The sequence below is a fragment of the Cataglyphis hispanica genome, chromosome 9 (assembly GCF_021464435.1).
Source record: "Cataglyphis hispanica isolate Lineage 1 chromosome 9, ULB_Chis1_1.0, whole genome shotgun sequence".
Lineage (NCBI taxonomy): Eukaryota > Metazoa > Arthropoda > Insecta > Hymenoptera > Formicidae > Cataglyphis > Cataglyphis hispanica.
This window is the reverse complement of record NC_065962.1, coordinates 6783419-6802311: the sequence shown is the minus strand read 5'-3', so window position 1 is coordinate 6802311 and position 18893 is coordinate 6783419.

The following is an 18893-nucleotide window of genomic DNA, read 5'->3' as shown; positions in this document are numbered from 1 at the left end:
TAAGTGTAATACAAATTTCTAAATATATATACATCTATTATATTCAATTATATTACATATATATAATTATATTACATGATATATAATTATTAAATTTTAAAAATATTACTATTTAGAAATTTGATATACATTTATAAATAAATAAATTAAGTAAATATATATATATATATATATATATATATATATATATTTAATACTTAAGGATTATTATGTTAAAATTTTTACAATAATTAATAATTAATAATAAATTAAAAATATAACATAATTAAAAGTGATTATGCTTGCATGTTCGTATGACTTTTTTTAAAGCTCAAACATTTACGGTATAATATTTAAACCTATTATAAATTATAAGTTTTATATGTATAATATATATCAATAGATTTTTTTATGAAAATCCTGTAATCACAACAATTTTTGTTACAAGTAACGAGTTAACGCATAATTCGGGTTGTCAAGTTTGTAATTGTGTTTCAACATATTGTATGCTATCTGCTTTTAATTTTTAATATTCCAAAGTAATACTGATGTGTATTGATCAAATTTAAATTTGATCAATACTAATTTAAATTTTTTGTCTTTTTGTATAAATATTACATATATATCATAGCAATATTACTAAAATTAAAAGTCATACTTTTTTGAACTTTCAAAAAATGAGTACATTTTTTAGATTTTTTACAGCGTAACAATTTGAAAACTGTTTATTTTTTTACAACATTAATACAATATTTTAAAATATTTAAATAAAAATTTTCAGCTTAAATAAATTTTTCTTTTGAAGTTTCGAAGTATGCGAAGTATGCATATATTTGCAGATTTATATTTTCATGCACGGTGTGCATTTATCAACAAAGCCTTTTTTAAATCGGCAGTTGCTTAAAATAGGAGTTACAAATATTTTTACAATATAAAAAAAAATTTTGAACTGACAATTTTTATTTAAGTGATTAATAATATTGTATTAATATCACAGAAAAAATTAAAAATTTTTAACAAGTTGTGCTGCAAAAAAATCTAGAAAATGCACTCATTTTTCGAGATTTCAAATGGGTATGCTCCCTTAGTATCAAATATAAATACAAGTTAAAAATGATCTCTATTTTTAATTAAAAACTAAATTAATAAATTTAATTAATGTAAAATATATGATTTTATTAATGTAAATCAGTTTAATCAGTTTAATTAATATAAAGAAAATTAATTAATTTTATTAAAATATTTTTTTAAATTTAGAGATAACCGAGATTATATTATAATTTTAATGATTTGAAAATGTTTTGCATAATTATTTTATATTACATAGTTATTTATAATATTATACTTACACATTTTTTTTCTGACGAAAAGATAATAATAATATTATTATAATAATTATTTTACAAACATCCAAAATTTTACAAATAATTATTTAATTATTTTACTAGTTATTAAATAAGTTATAGACTTACAGAAAAAGCTATTTATAAAAAATTAATTAATTATCATCAGATTGCTATCATATAAATTAGAATATTAAAATATATATTATTTGTATGTTAATTATATATATTAATTGTATGTAGTATATTTATTACTATATGACATACATTATATTAATTTATCAATTTGTATACATATATTCTAATTACAAGATATTTTCGTATTTTGTAAATTTAAATTTTATAAATAGTTTCTTGTGGTATAAAATCGACACGTATTTATATACATTTTATGTACTTAGTTATATACATTTGTTTTTTACTGACAACTGTTTTTATAATTTAAATTGCACGATATTAAATAAAAAATATTAAGAACTTGAAAATTTACTAAAGCTTATGCTTTTTATTAGAAAATATTTTTCCTTTACTTTAAATAATACTGCAGATTTAATAATTACTTATTAATCTTTAAATTAAATTATATCAATATAAAATATATTATATTTAAATGTAATATAAATATATTTATTTTATTTTATTAATTTCTGTTGTACACAAGTTAAAATTTATACAAAATAAATATTTTTTTTGAATATATAAATAACAATTTTATTTTATATATTAAAATAATTCTAAATTAACATTAATTCTAAACTAGCATTAATTAAACATTAATATTATACAATTATATAAGATTTTAGCAATAAAGTGTGCGTAAATATTATGTTTGTTTTGAATAGTTTATCATTTGTTTATTACTTTGAAAAGTGTATAAAGATAAACAATTTTGTGCGACATTGACAATAAAATTGAGGCAAATGAAATTAATGTTCTACAAGAAATAGAAAGGTGGCGAGAGAGAGAGAGAGAATATCTCGTTTATATTTTTCAGAAGCTAACATTTGTCATTGTCGTATTGTGGATAAGAAAAGTAAACTACAACGACTTGGATCACAATTAGGTAATAGCAACAAATTAATATTATAAGATTAATATCGTCGAATTTGTGCTTGAAGTTCTGAAGACTCGCCGACATTTTTGTGTGTATCGATATGCATCCAACTAAATTTATAAATTAAAAATTTAATTAAATAATATAATTAATAATAAATTATTTAATTATAAAAAAAATTGTAAATAATAAATTAAAAGTATAATTTTATATTGCTTGAAATGCTTGGTAATTTTGTTTCAAGAATAAAAAAAACGTGAAAGCAATTTATTATAGATATCTTTTACTTATTATATTTAAAAATTAAGAAAAAAAATCATAAGAAAATTAATGGAAGAATTTCATTTCACATGCGTAATATACATAAAAATATTTTAATAATAATTTATTATCGCTGTCTATAATTTATATTAAAATGGCAAAACATTATACGCAGCTAATAAAAAATTAATTAATCCATAATATTTTTATATTGCAATTTTGAGTCACAATTATGGATTTAGCATAGACACGCCAATCGAGCATTTTAGCATGACACCAGAAAGTAAATCTGACCATGTAGTTCCGCTAGCTCCAAAATGGATCTAGTTAACGCTATCGTATCAACTAGAAAAAATTTCTTTGGAAAAGCGGCTGCATGGCCCCTTTCGGGTTTCTCTCTGCTTACAGTTAAATTTACCACACGTTTATTTGTGCGCGGACGTGACTTCTGATATTGTATAGACGATGACATCTGTTGGTCGATACAGACGATGATACGAAGATCTTTTCAGCCGGTAATTAATATAGAATAAATTTTAGAATTAATTTCAGCCGGTAATTAATTTAGAAATTAATTAGATTCAATATTTATTGTTTGATATACATCCTGATATTATTTTATTAAATGTTTTTTTCGTAATCAAAATTATGTATTACATGTAGTTTACACACTAACACATATGTTTACATAAGCGTGCTATAGATTAACTATTCCTAGAGATGGAATAATAATTAGATCTTTATAATAATTAGACAAACTATAATGGTCTATAATGATTAAACAAATTTGGGTTTATATCCGAGTACAATATAAATTAATAAATGTAAGGAACGTTAAATCATCGCGCTTTTTAATCCGTATATCACAGATAAAAAAAAATAAATTCAATATTTGATTAAATGTATATTTTTCTATAATATGTAATATATATATATATATATATATATATATATAATATAATATATATCTTGTCTTACATTCGATGCTTTTATTATCTTAGATTTTTAAATATATTATTTCTTATTCATCTTTTTCTATATACATATATACATACAGCACATTAATAGCTACAATTTTAAATATATGTATATTAATTTTTTTATAAATATTTTAATACTCTTTTGCTTTAATGAGCAAGACAATATTTTTAAAAATGTTTTTAAAAGTATTTTTAAAAACATTAAAATGGTTTAAGTCCTTTTTCAATTATTAAAAAAATATTTATATTAACATTCCACGAGCAGACAATATTTTTTAAACACATTTTTAACATTTATTATTCATTAATTGTACAATACATAATTTTAAAAATAGTTTAAAAAATATTGTCTGCTCATTGGATATTAATATAAATATTTTTTTAATGATTAATAGGGAATTTAATACTTTATTTTAATGTTTTTTTAAAAATGTTTATCAAAAATTTTTAAGAACATTTTTGAATATATTGTCTGCTCATTGGGACATATCAGATAATTATAATAAGGATCGCTATAAGCGAATACAAATAAATGGAATTAGCAGCTTCAATGCAACTATACTTGCTTCACCTGTGTGATTTTTTCGGAATGTCGAAAGGAGATTATTTGCATTTTAACAAGTGGCGCAGCAAGAAAATCAACATAAAAACGAGGAAATGTTGAGCGAATAGCGTGCAAACATTGCAATTTCTACGAAATTCATTGCTTCGAGTCAATAGCGGCGGCTTTAATTAAAATCAAATTATGCAAAGAAACGTATCTGCAAACGAATACTGTCAGTTCGAATGCATACTATCAAAAGAACCGGATTCGGTTTTTTAACCGTGGCCTTCTGAAAAGTGTTCATTAAAATCGTCGTCATCAGCACACAGCCCTCTTTCAATTAATTTTTCGATGAGTTGAGTAAATATTTATTATTTAATATTTATTTATTCAATCGCATATTTATCGCAGTGAATTAATTAATTCACTGGCAAAATCGCAGTTTAAAGTTATTATCCACCTGAAAATACTGATTCTTCTTTTAGAGAATCGGTAGAATAACCGTCAATTATTGACACATTAATTAGGCGCAGTCATTGAAGTACGACAATTTTCGCGACGATAAATCGAGCGCGGCCGCGAGTATTCCCGACTTCTCTTCGAAGAGAAGAAAAGAAGAATCACTAGCTGCCGTGAATCAAAACGACAGCCACAAAAGGCAAGACAAAGTGCCTTTTCGCCGTGAGAGAACCAAATTCGCGTGCGAATTGCGTGGATGTTTCCGTCGGCGTCTCCGATGAGGGTAGAGGGGTAAGGGACAGGGGGTGAGAGCGGGCGAGAGGAAGACGGAATGAGTGAAAGAGCGAGATAGGTCGAGTCGCGGGGAAACGCGAGAGGGAGAGAGCGAGAGAGAGAGAGAGAGAGAGAGAGAAAGAGAGACGAGAGAGCGAAATGGCTCTCGACTGCCGCTACCAGACAAAGAAGCCCGTCAAGCACGATGATGGACGCCTTCATGAACGACCCTACGGAGCCCCGTACATCACTTTTATTACCGCCGTCCTCATTTTCATATTTCATATTTACATTTCTAGACCGCCGTAAATCAGCGAATTTATGGGTAATTAGGCCTTTGTGCCGTGTGGATCCACACCGCGCCCAGGGCTCGGGGCTTATCGAACGATACGGAGCGAAGAGCCGCCGGCGGCTTATATCGCATAGAGAGGGTGGGCTTTTCCCCTTTCGCACCCCCTCCCCCCTCCCCCCTCCCCAACCCCCTTCGGCATCGCCGACAGTGCGACTCACCGCGTGGTCCTTTACCCCGCGGAGGAGAGAACAGAATGACTTTTCCCGACGAATTTCTCTCTCGGCGCAAGGCCTTCTTCTCGCCTCTTCGGCGAAGGGATTCCAAAGTTCGTGCGCGGGCGAGAAGGAGGTTGCGCGAAGTTTCTGCGAGTAATAAAAATCTAACGCAGATTGGAAGGATTGTTCAATTTTATTTGCCGCGATGTCCGCCGCGAGAACGTGTTAAAACTTTTACATTCTCTTCGTTAAGGTGCGCCTCGCAGTTACCTATCGTATCTCGCGCGATTCTTCTTCGAAGATTTGCTTCGCGGTGAATTCCATCAAGCATGAGATTAATTGTGTGTAATAAAATTTGTTTAGCTTTATTTAGCGAATTATAAAATCAAACAACATTTACGTTTAAATAGAAAATTTGCGTATGATTTAATTTAAGGCCTAAAAATATCTTTAAAAAGTTTATAGACTTTATACATGGATCTTTTCACTGATGACTGATTATTTTGAAACGTAATAATGACACTATTAATTTAAAAATATTAATTTAAAAATATTAATTTAAAAATATTAATTTAAAAACATTAATTTAAAAAATATTTAAAAATTATCATGTGTACATACATACGTATCATAAGGAGATTATCCAAATTTGAGTTATTAGTCAATCTGTCACAAAATAAATTTAATCGATATAAATTTATTCTAATTTATTAATATGTTACAAGTAATTCTATTTCTTGAAAAGTTATTATTGTATTGTGCGTTTTATGCTGCTCTAAATAATACACGATCGTGATTGAAAGATTAATTTTCGCGAGTCATTATCTTACATATTTGCAACGGCAGACCGGATCTCATGATGGCTTCATGGAAGGCATCGGAAGTTGATGTCGATGAACGGGAGCTATTTCGAGTTCCTCAGAGTTGCCCGAGAAGAAGGCACTGACGTTGTTAGCAAGGAGGTACGAGCCGTTGAGCGTATTACGGCCTCATAAAGGTCTCCGTTAATATTTAATAGCGCGTTTTAATGGTGCACGCAGGTGCGAGTACATCGTGTCATCTACTTTCCGCCCTTCGCGTGCATCCTAAGTATCTGTTAATGACGGCTTACAACGAAATGGCGAAGTACTTTCTCCTTCGCGGATGTTCTTTCTCGCTGACTCGCTACATTGATGCAAGTTTGCCGTTGCGATTCGGTTGCTGTAGCATTACGATCCTTCTTAAATTATGATTTTATAGTTTTGGCAAGAATTGTGTTGTTGCGGAAATGTGTGGCGATTTCCACTCTCTCTCTCTCTCTCTCTCTCTCTCAGATTTAATCTACTTTTATTATTCAACGTGAGTAGCACGGAATTATTTTATTTAAATGATAGTTAAGATTAAAGATTAATTATTAAATATTTAAATAATATTATTCACGAAGTTGAGAGACAGGGAACATTTTTAGAAAATCTTGTCAATCTCTCTGTTAAACGTTTGAGTAAAAAAATAAGCCCGATTAAAATTAAAAAGTACAATATCTAACAATAATTTGACATGTTTCAATTAGGAAGATATATCCGTTTAAGCTCTCGAAAAATTAATACATTTTCTAGATTTTTTGCAGCGTAACGATTTGATGAAAACTTTTTATTCTTTTTTTTTTTACAATATTAATATAATATTATTAGTACTTAAATAAAAATTTTCAGTTTGAAAAAAATTTTTTTTGAAGTATGCGAATATTTGCAGATTTATATTTTCATGCATGAAAATTTTTTATTTAAGTAGTTACTAATATTGTATTAATATTGTAAAAGAGTTGAAAATTTTTATTAAGTACCGCATCTGAGCTCCATCAATTAGCCATGATTTATTATTATATACTTATTTGTTATTTAATTTGATTTTTATCACTTGAGCTCCTTTTTATCTGTTAATTTGACTTATTTTATTAAGTTGTTGCGCTGCAAAAAAATCTAGAAAATTTTTTGAGGTTTCAAATGGGTATGCTCACTTAAAGCCGATAAAATATTGGTCGTTAAATATCTTGATTTTTATGATGTCCATTTGTATCTTCATTTATAAATTGCGCATAAAATCTTTGTAACATATTTATTACATTCAAAATAATGCATTCAATTGTGCCAAGTATTGATCAATATTGATAACTGTATGTAACAATACATCAGCATCAGAACATCCGCATTTATCGCGCATGCAAATTATTTGATTCGTATTGCAATATTCGGCAAACCGTCTCTAAACATTTGTTGAATGTTTATCTGGTGCATTAGCAGCTTACAGTGCATATCTAAATGCAACCACTCGCCCAGTACTTGTCAAGCCGAGATAGGTAATGCATTGTATAGATCATGTGACGCGTATGACAATGTAATAATTCACATCAACGTGATAATTCCACAAACTGAATATGACAAAAACAAAATTTATTAAATAAATATGATGCATTTGGATATTTGTTCCTCGCATTTTTGACAAATAAATACGCTTGCAATTGCCTGGAAAAAGCTTTCGCGATACATAATTTTATATAAAAAAAATTTATTCTAATTTTTATATTGATGTGCAATTTTTTATTACCATACAGTGTAATATTTTTATTACTCCTGGTCATATCTATCATAACACGATGTAAAACAAAGCCTACATTAAATCTAATAATAATTTTACTTTGACATAAGAAAAAACTTTCATATCACGAATGTGACATGTGCCACATGTCTAAAAACAGAAAAGATAATCTCGCATTGTGTGATCATGGTGCTATAAGAGATTAAATGCTGATCATTCGGTGGGATATTTGACGAATGGCCGTGTCCGACCGGAGCCGGCCTAAATCAAGTGTATCAACGTCTCGTAGCCGTCAATGCCTTGGATAAGCTATCGGCTAAACAAACGCGTTGTCGCGTCGTAATTCCGCGCGAAGCCCGAATGAATTATACGCACGATTGTCACGCGATATAACACGCAACGAAAGCGTGATGAACAATCCTCGGCGGAGGCAGGTTCAAGCCGCCTCGATCGCTTCAAGCTCTGCTTCGCTTGACGCCTTCGCGTTCCGATAGATTCGATACGCGCGGCCTTTTGATTAGATCGCGCGGCCGTTTCTCACCAACGACAAATTCGTTGTTCGCGAAGAATAACAATCAATTGTTCTCTCCGATGTGTTTATCGCCGTCTTATATTTATATCTCTTCGCACCGCGTGTTTCATCGATCAGCATACGCCTGCGTATACGAGCGCGCGTAATAAGCCGACCGACTAATTCAAAATCACTCGTCCCCGGCGCCCGTTTAATCCCCGCGAGCGAATTAATCTTGTCGTTTGTGCCAATCATTCTTTCGGTAATTTACGATCAATATTCCGCGATGACGTGACCGCAATCAGTCGAGTCCTATAACAATCGACTCGAAACGATTAATAGTTGATTTCCCCTTCCTATTTTCTATGATTGCAGCACATGTTCTTTTTTTCTTCGTGTGTACGATATATATATATATATATATGTGTGTGTGTGTGTGTGTGTGTGTGTGTGTGTGTGTGTGTGTGTGTGTGTGTGTGTGTGTGTGTGTGTGTGTGTGTGTGTGTGTGTGTGTGTGTGTGTGTGTGTGTGTGTGTGTGTGTGTGTGTGTGTGTGTATGTGTGTGTGTGTGTGTGTGTGTGTGTGGTGGGGTGTGATAAGAGATGATTAGAGAGAAAGAGAGAGAGAAGCTGTTAGTCCGCTTCTCATATCTTAATGAGACCCGTTTGTCGTTTAAAGTTTCCACGCGCCGTAGGGTGGCAGAGGCGTGCAAATCGGAACGGCGATTCTCTCCCTAAACCCTTTAATTAGTAGTCATAAATTGCCGCAATACAGGTTGATAATGCTTCGCGTTCGGCTAATTTATGCCTTTGAATTACACTCGCTGAACCGATCCGAAAGTTTTGCATAATCGTCGTTATTCCATCGCGATAATGTCTTTCTATTAAACAACTTTTCGCGCGGGAGATGCCTCCTGACTCTTTACGCGTGACGGTTTTGATGTTATCAGTGATATATTGCGCATTTATATATAATTTATACGGTGTGATAGAAATCGGAAAATGTCGCAGATTTATTGGATCTCCTTCCACTTGCGCGGCAATTGTTTCTCATCAAAGATTAGCTTCTTCAATGATTTAACTTATCCGATAACTTAGTTAATATTAAAAATTGTCAAAATAAAATTTACATAACCAAAACAAAAATTTATTTATTGGCAATTTAAAATTAGTTTGTAAACTTTAATTCTGTAATTTTTATTTTCAATTGTTTGCAATTTTTAATTATTATTTATTCGATTTTTTTAGATAAAGTTGGCCGTCGACGAATTTATTATACGTCAAAATATTGCGCGCGCGTATAAATGTTTAAAAAAAAATATTGAGATTCCACAAAAACATTAAAGTAAAAAAAAAAAAATTTACAATACAAACAAAAAGAAATAACTAAGCTGGAAAATTTGTGGAATTTTAAAAATATAGTTGCATCTGTCAAATCGAAAAGTTATTTCTTATAATATATGTTGCTTATTATAGTGTGACTCATTATCAAATTAAACATTAATCATGAAGAGAATCAAATCTAGTAAGGATGCATTCCTAAAGAGTGGACGTAATGCGCGTATATTTACTTTAGTACCCACCTGTTGCAGTAACCCAGTTTCTTACGTACAGCCAACGGAAACTTTTTAAACTTACCAAGAAGCCTTTTAAATCCACCTTACATGACGTTTAAGAATGCGCAATTAACTAAGGTACGCAGTCATAAAAGTAAACGCACACGCAACTTTCTTCTTCCTAATTCGCAATAAAATTCTAGCAAACAAAAGCTGTTACACTTCAAGTTACTTTATATTTGTTTTTTAATTATATCGAGTTTTGAATTATAGATGAAATCAAAGAATTTTTTTATAAGCTTAAAAAAATTAATAATCTCTTCCAATCATATGTCGCATTTTAATAATTAGATTCAGTCTCTTGTATCCATTTACCGAACGATTGCATTCTCGTCGCGTTGCATGCGGTTTTTGAGTTGCGTTCCAAGATGTCGCGACGATGCAGATGACGTGCACGAGATCGCGCGCCAAAAAGCGCGCCACCGCCATATTGTAAATATCCTTCGATAGATCGTGATCGTAAAATTTCAAGTGTGCGTCGTGTTGTTATGTTATTGTGTTTATTAACGTAAAAGTAATTAATTTTGATCGCTTTGTGCATAGACACTTGCGTATGACGTTCTCGCGGCAGCGGCTTCAGAAATAATCGGGACACAAGCAGATCTGCAAGACACCGAGGAGATCTTCGATATGTAAGGTTAAACATAAAAATAATAAATATTTTTAAATATTCGACAGACCGGAAGCCAACGATTTCCTAACATATATAATAAATATAATCTAATAATGTTGTTAATCGAGGAACTCGTGCAGCTTGAAGCAGAAAATACGAATTTCTTATTTGTTACTCGGAGCGAGGATATACGTCTGCGCCGTTTCCGCACGGGAGAGAAGCGAGACGGAAATAACGAAGACGCGAAAAAGGGAGAGACGCGATTTTTCCGCTCGCGGTCCGCCAATTAACTGCGTTACACATAATCTATTACCCGGTTCGCGCACACGAACCTAGTCCCTTCTCGCGCGTTTGCACGGCATGGATGGTTGGAATAAGCCGGCGAGCTCGCGCGCATAAACAAGCGCGTGGCGGGAGGGTAGCGGGGGGGATGGTGCATACGTACCCCTTCTCGAAGTGGAAACGTCGGGGCCCCGATCGAACTCACGGCCCGCATTTGCATACAATCGCCGTTGCATTCGATCTCGCGCGCTCCGCGCCGCGTGCATATACATCCTCCTCCTCCACCTCCTCCTCTCCTCTCCCTCCTTCCGTCTCCTCTTTCCCTCTTAATGGCAGGCAACGCGCACACGGCTAATTCATTGTATATTTAATATCCAGGCATCTGCGCGCCAGTGCGGCTGTTTTTGCTCGACGAAAAGGAGAAAATGCGTCGAGCCAGACGCGAACGCGAGGGTTGTGAGAGAGAGAGAGAGAGAGAGAGAGAGAGAGAAGAGGAGGGAGGAAGGGGAGAAGAGTTGAATAGGTCGAATAGGGAGGAACGGTAAAGAGAGAAAGAGAGACAGTCGCGGACATGGCGCGACGCGTCATTGCACGTGCACGTGCATTGATACCGATATTTATGCCCGCCAGTTAATCATGTCAAAGTCGTTTGATTTGTCGTTGGCTTTTATGGAGGGGAATTAAAACGTTCATTTCGCCACAGACATTCGCCAACAGTGACCGTCCTGCTGGTGCCGCTGCTACCGGCCCTATGAGTTATTCTGTCGGCAGCCTTCGACCGAACGGGCGGGGGATGAGCTTTTTGTAAAATTAGCGTGTCTCGTTATACGCCGGAGAATCTGCATTTTTTAACGCGCCGATCGAATCTTTTTTTTTCTTTTTTTTTTTTCTTTTTTTTTTTTCGCCCCGGGATAAAATTGAGCACGTTGTTTATGGACACGTATGATGAACAATTTTATATATTTCAATTGACCCTTCGATTTTTAATCTCGCAAATCTCCGCGTATGAAATTCATGGAGTCCGGATATTTCGGATCGTACGTTTGAAAATGAGAAACGCAAATAATGTTCTACGTACTTAAAATGAGAATCTAAATGAAAGATTTGGTTGCCGCCTCATCAATAATCGGCAAACAGTTTGTCGATTCAACGCGACGTCAACACGCGAGAGAATATATATATATATATATATATATATATATATATATATATATATATATATATATATGTTGGAGAATTTTTTTTCCCAAGCGTCCGCGAGAGAGAAACACACGCGTCGTGCCTTTATTCAATCCATTTTGCTCGGCGAAGTTCTTTCTCCTTGTCTGAAAAAAGATGGAGCGACGAGAAACGCTTTGATGAAAGGCTCACGTACGAGCAGTATCGTTGCATGGACCTTGTAATATACATAAAGCTTTATCGCCTGCCATCCGTGGAAACTTCGCTGATTGTATTGCAGGACGATAACCGTATCTGTCGCTCCCGCAATTCTCGAAGCGTACCTTGATCCATCCCCGTCTTTGACTCTTCTACTTTTATCCTCCTTTCGCCCGCTTCTCTATTCTACTGGCATGCCATGAGACCGCGATTTGTAATTTGATGTTACGATAAAAATAGCATGCTCGCTCTCTCTCTCTCTCTCTCTCTCTCTCTCTCTCTCTCTCTCTCTGAAATTTATACGCATTCGTCTCGTACAGCGTATAGTTCTATTTTATTTCTACAAAACGTGCGCGGTTTTTAAATAAGAATTTCCAAATTGTTAGTTTGCAAGCTTCTAAGATTCTTCCCCTTTTTTACATTTGCCCTTATACGATGCTAGAAATATAGAAACAGACGCGACAATAAAATGAATAAGATATTTTGGTCACGAAGATCTCGTTAATAAGTCGAAGACTTATTAGAGTGTTTGCGAGGCCTGAAGCTTCTTATTCCCTCGAGTTTGCGCAACAGGAGTTGATGCTACCCAACTAATTAATTGACGTCCCTAGTCTTTGTAGACAAGATGTCAGGTATTAAAGACGGACGCCGCGAGGCTCCCGTTTGCGTCTGCTTTCACATCCGCTGCCTTTGTCGTATAGTATAGATTATGCTCTCATTGCAAGAGCATCTGGGATTTAGCTACAGCAGAGAAACTAAAGACTAACATCGCCGATTCTCCTCTTTCGCAGTATCCTTGATCTTATGACAGTTTAACTATTACACATAATAGACGAATCATTTTACTTAGAGTTTCCGTAAATTATAATTTCGATACTATAGATAAAGAAAAAATATTTTACAGAAAAAAATATAATTTCAATACTATAGATACAAAAAAAAAAATATTTTACATTAATCATTATAGCTACATTATTGATAAACAAAAGATTACTTTTGTTTGTGTACAATCGAAATTTAATTTCATTAAAAGGAGGCTAATTTCTATCACTCGTGCTTTGTATTAAATGTGTGTAATTAAAATAACTTTAAAATAATTTTAAAATAATGTTATAAAGTTCGTATATACGCGCTAGAGAAAATTTTGAGAAATTATATAAAGCCACACATACCCGTATACGATAAAGTGACGTAACTCAATTATACGGGCAATTTAGCGATACATAATTGCATTTATCTCTATGAACGCATGGTCTGTAATCTATTTATTATTGTCATTTCAAAACTCATCCCTCAACGTGCACCGGAACATCGACATTTCGATGTTCGACGCATCCACTTTATTAGCAAAATTAAAATTCCATCTTTTTCTATTGCATTTTACAAAATATTTCGCTTTTTGTAGCAAAAAAGAACCGGAAAATAATATAATTTTTTACCTGCTTATCATATTTCTATTTATTATTATTTTTTTTTTGCTTTATTTGTCGGTGTCAATTCTTGTCGATTCCTCTCGATCCATTTATGAAACGTTAAAAATTCTCTTGGCAAATGAATTTTTCCCTTAAGGCATGATCACACCGCGCCGATGCAGGTCGTTGAGTGATTGATTTCGCGAACACTGCAGCTTGAAGAAAATCACACAGCGTGCGAAAACAGCACGGTCGCAAAAAAAAAATTGGAAGGAAACTGTCGATCCTCCGTCGGCGAAACGGTGCACCTGTCAGGCAAGTATCCGGCAAAAGAACAAGATCGACGCGGCGCGAATTCTCACAACGTGGACAAAGTCGCGAGGTGGGTAGGTGGCGAGGTGGGTCCCTGGTGGGTCGACAGGCGTCCATCAAGGTGGTCGGTAACGCCGAGGAAGGAGGGAGGGGGTGAAGTAAGGAGGTGAAATAACGACGGAAGATGGAGAAAGAGAGGAGACTTGACGAGCTCTCTGCCTCGGTCTCTTTTCTTACTCCTGGGGGACCGGTCGACGACGAGCGAAGGTGGAGAGAGCGCGCGAGTGAGAGGATCAATCGGACGTACCGAAAAGTAGGAGAAAGTGAGCGAGACGGACGGAAGGAAGCAAAGCGAGACACGGAGACGGAGAAGGAACGGCATAGCAGCTTCTATCACGTCGGGCGAACGGGCGGACAGCTCGGAGGCGATTTGTCTTTCATTTCGGGCTAATTTATTGCGCCCAGGCAGCTCTCTTTCTCTCTTCCCCTCTCTCTTCGCCCTCTTTCTTCCACGGTCGAAAGTCCCCCCCCCCCCACCCCTTCCTTCCCACCTCGCCACTCCTGTGCCCCTCTGCGCCTCTTCGTCTCTCTAGCGCTATTCTCGACTCCGCACCATTCAGCCACGCCCCACCCAACTAATGTCCCACATAAAACTTGGTATCAGCGATCCTCAAACGGGGATTTACAATCCCTTCAAGCGCCGCTGTCACGATAAATCCTCCGGGGCGACGTCGATATATCTCGCGCGCGAATACTTCTGTCCCTAATGGATACCCCCTTGGTACATACAACTCGGAGTCGAAACCAGTCCCGGAACCTCTCCGTATATCCGAGCGACTACAACCACCCCCCCGGGCCGCTCCGGTCATTCCCTACTGCCGTTCTCCGTCCTATCTGTCGAGATTCGACGGATGGATAGCGATCTAACGATTCCCTCTTTTCTCTCGTTTTCTTCTCCGGTGTGACGCAATAATCGCGAAACATCGCGTTTCCGGCGAATGTATATCGCATAACGTGCATATAACGACCTACTTTACTATTATTTAATCCTATCACGATATAAGAATCTTAGCATGCGATTCTACTTTCAAGCGATTAAGTTTGCGCACAATGATATCGTCCATAAAAGCCCGAGGTAAATGTTGTCCCATAAGAAACTATTGCTCATTTTTCTTTGGTAGAAAACAAAGTAAAAATTAATTCCGACAAAATGATAAAACGTCTTTATTTCATCTCATCCGTCAATAATCTGATTAAAAGAAAGATAAAAAAGAAAGAAATAATTGACATTACACTAAAATAAATTTTATATCAATATAAAAATAACGTGACTTGTGATTTGATTTTTTCGCGTCTTTTAAAAAATATTACAAATTATATTACGAATATTATTGAAAACTCTTTCTTACATTATTACATGTGTGCACAAAAATTTGTTTGCATGATTTTATAGTAATATGATAATATTGATAATAGCATTTTTTTTTTTTTTTAAACACGAAAAAGTAATTGAAAAAATTTTTATCTTCTTACAAATATAAATATATAACTTGAATGATAAATATGTAATACTTTTACATACATATGTCATCTATAATGCATATTAAAATCAAACTATTAGTGGATATTACAAATAAGAGGCCGTTTGCTTCAATTAAAGATCGGGCAATTAAATCCACCTTGCATCCTACTTGAATACGTGAGTGGTACGCAGGCAACGCACACGATGCACTCGAGCGATCTCATCCTGAAAATGGTAATGCGCGCGAGTAAGGAAGATATCGTACGTTATCGCCATTTGCGCGATAGGATATCGCGCATAAGGGAAAAAAAAAGAAGCACGTGCAGCCGCGGAAAGACCTACGTGGAAAACGCATTATCTCCCGTTATAATGCCGCCCTATTAGGATGCCCGTCGCCGACAGTTAATAAGGGTAAAAGCGCGCGTTCGCGCAATTAAGAGCGGTAATAAGCGCCTTAAGGCCAATAAGATGTTTCCTAATGGAACTAGCTAACAGCACATTGGACCAATTATCCGCGCGCGCATTAAAATGCGTGTTAAAAGGAGCCAGCCCCTACACGAGACGATACGGCGATTCTTAAAAACGTTCTCGCGTATGTGACCGGCCCGATCGTAGCCCGATCTTGATTACGAGGTCGCAGGTCATCGTAGGACGACATCCCTCCGTCCCGCCGTTCCGCGCGACTCTCAAAGTATCTCCAAAGCACGTATGTAAGCACCTCTAATCCCCGCGATAACGTTCGTTTATGGATTCCCGATTCGCTTAACGAGCGCAACATCTTCGTCGACCGGACCCCGGAAGGTCGTAGACTCTAGACTCTAGAATCGGCGAGTTTCATTTTCTCTCTCTCTCTCTCTCTCTCTCTCTTGCCCTTCCATCCCAACAAAACGACTCGCTTTCTTTTCTTCTTACATTGTCGTCGTTGAACGACGGTGATATGAATATGGAGCAGCGTCGCTTCGTAATGCCACCCCGTTGTTTCGCAGCCGCGTTCTTAACCGATGCAGGTAGTGGCGGCGAGACGACGACGAGGGTAGACGGGGCCGTCGGGGCGAAGGGTGGCCGAGCAGCGAAGGGTGCACGGCGGTTGGCACGGTGGCAAACATAGAGAGAGAAAGAGGGAGAGAGGGGAGGAGGGGGGGAGGAGAAAGGGAGAGAGAAGGAGGAAAAGCGAGATGGGAGAGAGAGAGAGAGAGAGAGAGAGAGCCCGCGGCTTCTTGTCGGAGGCTTTCGGCATAAGTCCTCGTTATGATTCAACACGCCTTAAGCCGCCGGTCTTCACGGGCCGCGGCTACCCTCTGCTTGCCGCCGCCGCCGCTTCCTCTTTCTCCGTCTTTCTTTAACGCTGCTCCGCTAATTCCCCCGCAAGTTTCGCATCCTCCTCGCGTCTATTCCCAAAGCACGACGTCAAGGAATATTACGCGCTTTACCGTTTATACTAGCGGCAATGCGCCTCGTGTACATTCCGCCCGCGACGTTGCGAGGATCACGGAGTTTGCGGGGAACATTTTGCGAATGCCGCCGGCATTAACTTATCGCGCGGATTGTGGTATCGCGGTGGACTGGCCGTGATCTTTCGTTATCTGCCATCGAGAGCATCAGGCTATCGATACGCGTTACAAAGATTGCGATAAATCGATTTACAGTTTAATAATATCGAAAGAATCTGCAAAATGCACGCGCGTTTAAAATTTAAGAGAGATGAAATATTTTTAATTACATGTTTCAAAATGTATTTATTCCCATTTTCTTAAAGGATTAAATTCTTTTTTAAACATTTTAAAGATTAATTACTAAAAAATTGATTTTTTTTCTATGTAAATAATTAAATCATTACAGAAATAACATACATTTGTAATAAATAAATAGATGCATATAATGATGAATGCAACGTGTATCCTCGCGTGTGGGTTTTAAGATTAAAATATATTAATGTTTCCATTAAATAATATTTTACATTAAATGAGTATCGCAATTTTTGACATATAATATGTTTGGAATATTTATGAATCTCTTGTTACGAATAAGTGATAGTACCTTAATAAAGAAGAGAAGATCGAGAGGAAGAGAGAGAGAGAGAGATGAGATTTATATGTTGAAAAATACAAGGGGGGAAAAGATTTTTGACAGTACATACGTTAATATTCAGAACTTTATAAAAACGTGTAAATACATTGTTGTAAAAGTTTGGACACTCGAAGCGTTTATGTAAGGTACATAAATTTTGGAATATTTTTGTAATCTTTTTTATGTGCCGTTTATAAATAACAATTATAAATGTATTTTAATCTTGCAATGTTAAAAATTAAAGTTTCTATCGCGCGCTTTACATAATAAGTTTATTACTTTTTATACTATTATATTTTATCAAAGATTAAGGCATTTCGCATTTTACAGTGTAATGATAGTAGACCTCTTATGTGATTTCCTTACCTTTACTATTATTTTCTGTATAAACTGATCGTTCTAAACTTATTTTTATTATATCGAGAGTAACTACTATTTTTAATCGTATCGTAGCAAAAATGTATCAATAAAACCGAATTGGATCTCTCAACGGCTTCTCAGCAAATTTCCGAGAAGAACGATTTTCACGCTTTAGTGCACGATTCTAGCAAAACCACTTATCTGATTGAGTCTCGCTTTTGTGAGAGTCTTTATCTCGTTAGATGCCATTGGTCGAGCCGTTTGGACGTTATATAGAAATTTTGATACGCACAGCATCATATGCAGCATTGGAGCAATTTTATACGCCCTATGGAAAATACAAATGCGCGTATAATATTATCTTTCATTTTTACATTTTATTACTGATGATTAAAAGCGCTATAATATCGTCATTATTCCTCCGCATCATTATTTTACCCTGTGATATTTTTTAACGGCGGCTTTTTATTATATAAAAACGTCAAGAATTAATTTTATTTTATACATCACTAAACCCATATAACCATTATAAACGCGAAAAAAAAAAAAAAAAAACATATAATTTGAAACGATGGAGCGATTTTTCAATCGCTTTTGAGAGAGCGCGTGCACGCATACACACACACACACATACGCGTAGTTATTTTATTGTGCTACAAAAGCCAGAATATTAATTTAATCGATCGTGGAATCATGCGCGGCATAATCGCTGTGACCAAAAATATATCGATATCCCGAGTTGCAAACGTATGGTAGGCAATGTCCGCTCTTCTTCCGTCCTTTGGCGGAGCGTAATAGGCGCAGGGCACCTAACGAAGCGTGCGGCGCGTTGGTCATCGGTTCCCCCG